The sequence below is a fragment of the Mus caroli genome, chromosome 4 (assembly GCF_900094665.2).
Source record: "Mus caroli chromosome 4, CAROLI_EIJ_v1.1, whole genome shotgun sequence".
Classification (NCBI taxonomy): domain Eukaryota; kingdom Metazoa; phylum Chordata; class Mammalia; order Rodentia; family Muridae; genus Mus; species Mus caroli.
In genome coordinates, this window is record NC_034573.1 from 52,176,467 (window position 1) to 52,179,870 (window position 3,404).

Here is a 3,404-nt window from a genome sequence, read left to right on the forward strand (position 1 = left end):
CCTCACGAGCACCACCAGCACCAACAGCTATTCTAGAGAGATTCTCTTCATTTCATCTGAGGAGTATAAATACATATAATGTCCATTATGCTAGAACAGTACTTTCAGACTTATTTTCATTGTTATAAACACAAGTTCACCACACACACACACACAAATTACAGGACGGTGTGCTTTTTGATATAAAGAGAAGAAAAGCGCTCAATCCATTTGTTTAATCCACAGCAAAGTTTAGAAAACAATGAAGCAGACAGCAGTATGCTAATTTAATATCTTTGTCAGCCCATAATCCTATCCTTCGCACAGTAGGTTTGCAACAAAGGTATGACTGAATGAAGAAAAACATCAATAGATATTGCATAAGTCCATTTTGAACTCTGTAAATTGAACACAATTTAGAAAAGTCGGTCACATACCTGAAGAGGTGACAGCTCATGCTAAGTCAGTGCTAACCACTTCAGTGGTTAAAGGAAGGAATGTTGACATAAATGAATTATTTTTAAAAGAAACTCTATGATGTTCCAGGTCTAGAAGAACTGTCTGTTTTGCTAACACCTTAAAAAACTTTTTTTCAAAATGGATGATGTGTAAGGCATTGGGGTTACACTTAAGAACCATTTTGTAAGTCAAACAAAATAACTCACCTCATTTAAGCACTGATATGTCCACTACACAGTTTCTTTCACTACTGATCCCATACCTCATACTTAAAGAGTTCTAAAAGAAATTTGCTCTGGTAGTATTCTTATTATGTATTAAAATCCATGATTTCCAGGAAATACAGAAATTAAAATCTTTTAGAATTTTATTTAAGAGTTTTTTTGAAAATAAAAGTGATAGTTGTAAAATGGGCACTTTGGAGTTTACTTTTTCCATGTTTCATTAACAAAAATTATTCCCCCCCCCAAAAAAAAACAAAAACAAAAACCAAACCAAACAAAACAAAACAAAAACCCAAAACCAATATCTTGCTTTTGCACTTACATTGCTCATTACCACCGTCAAAACTTTGCTTTCCCTTCTGATTCTCTCCAGACTTTCTTCAAACACATATGCTCCCAAATATTCCTTCCACTGGCATCCTGCCATGTTGCCACTGTCTCTGCTTGCTTTCTTAGAAAGATTCACCGATCAGATGGTCCATGTCACAGTACTTCAGCCTTTGTTTCTGTTTCTTGCTTCCAACCAGTCAGTCTTCTCCACATTCTCTGCCTTTCAGAAGTTGACATCAACAGAGACGGTGAACACGGTACTGACATGACAGAGTATTAGTGTGTGGATGACAGAGACGTGGTTTATCAAAGTGCTTCCATCACAACACATTATCTTTCCCTTCTCCTTCCACTGTGGCTCGTCTCTTCCCAGTTAAGTGCTTTTATTTATTTCTCCCTTTTTACTCACTGATTCCTAAGCAGCTTACACTGCAAGTCCAAACAGTATCAGTAACATTGAATGTAGCTTTAGTATGCTAGAAAAAATTTTCAGAATTCCTCCTCTCTATGGTAACCAAACATAAAGTTTTTGCTTTTCTTCTTAATATTTTCTTTCATCAAAAATCATTGATTCTTACTCATTAGTTAACAAATTATTTCTTATGTATTTTTCTGCAAATTTTAATACTTAATAAAACCCCTGCCAAGTAAATTATTATACAAAGTTACTTTAAAGAAAAAAATGTATACTCTTGTTAAAACCAAAGTTAGCATGGGTGCTCAGAATTTGATATTTTGATACTGCACAAAAATGGTAATCAAAGAAAAATGGTTCTCCCACCTGAATCCCATGCTATAAACTCCAAATAAAAATGATTTATGATATGTTCTACAAGGTAGTTATGGTTGGTTATATGCAAAGAAGAATGAATATATCTACATTTAAAATCTGAAATGCTATAGAAAAATCAATTATGCAATGCATTTCTTTCAAAATGACCAGATGTTACAAACATAACCAAAATTACCAAAGGATCCCAAACTGCAGTACTATATACATTTAAATCACTTGTTGTTTTGGGGGAATACTCATTGTCCCTGAACAATTTAAAGTTTAGCAGCTATATTATACAGAGGTTTGCAACTTCTCATCCTTCAGGGATAATGCCCCAAAGATCCCATTATATCAAACTTTTAAACACTTCAAAAACACCAACCACAGACTCTTCAAAATACTTGCAAAGACCTCATAAAAACAAAGTTTGTTATTCCTCTTTATCTATCCATCCCTAATTGTGTAAAAAAAAATGTAAGTGGCTAAAATATAGAATATTCTGGTAGAGTTTTGGAGGTGTGTGTATATATATATGTATATGAATATATGCGTATATATATATATAGCATATCATCTGAGAATATTGATACTTTGACTTCTTCTTTTCCAATTTGTATCCACTTGATCTCCTTTAGTTGTCTTATAGCTCTAGCCAGAACTTCAGTTACTATATTGAAGAGATAAGGAGAGACTGGATAGCCTTGCCTTGTCCCTGATTTTAGTGGAATTGCTTTAATTTTCTCTCCACTTAATTTGATGTTGACTATTGACTTGCTATATATTGCCTTTACTGTGTTTAGGTATATGCCTTGTCTTGCTGATCCTTCAAGACTTTTAACATGAGGGGGGTTGAATTTTGTCAAAAGCTTTTCAGCATCTAATGTGATGGTCACGTGATTATTTTTATTTCAGTTTATGTGGCAGATTACATTGATGTATTTTCATATATTGAACCACCTTGAATCCCTGCAATGAAGCCTACTTGATCATGGTAGATGATGTTTTTCATGTTTGGTTTGCAAGCATTTTATTGAGTATTTTTACATCAATGTTCATAATGGAAATTGGTCTGAAATTCTCTTTGTTGAGTCTTTGTGTGGTTTAGCTATCAGGGTGACCATGGCTTCATAGATTGAGTTTGGCAATGTGTCTTCTGTTTCTATTTTGTGGAATAGTTTAAGGAGTATTGGTATTAGCTCTTCTTTGAAAGAGAATTCTGCACTAAAACCATCTGGCCATTTTTACTATGTTAATCCTACCAATCCATAAGCATGAGAAATCTTTCCATCTTCTAAGGTCTTCCTCGATTTCTTTCTTCAGAGACTTGAAGCTCTTGTTATACAGATCTTTCACTTGTTTGGTTAGAGTTATACCGAGATAGTTTATATTATTTGTGACTACTGTGGATGGTGTTGTTTCCCTTGAAATGCTTTCCTAAAGATCAGCCGTCACATTTCTCCTATCAGAGGGCAACAAGGCAGTAAGAATTTTATGACAATTGAAAAGGAGACAATAGAAAATTAGAAACCAACTTAAAAAAAAAAAAAAAAAACCTCTGGATAAATCACAGTAAAATTTAGATATATGACTAGTAGATATTAAGTTTTAATATGAGATCTCTCGCGTTTTTTTTTTTT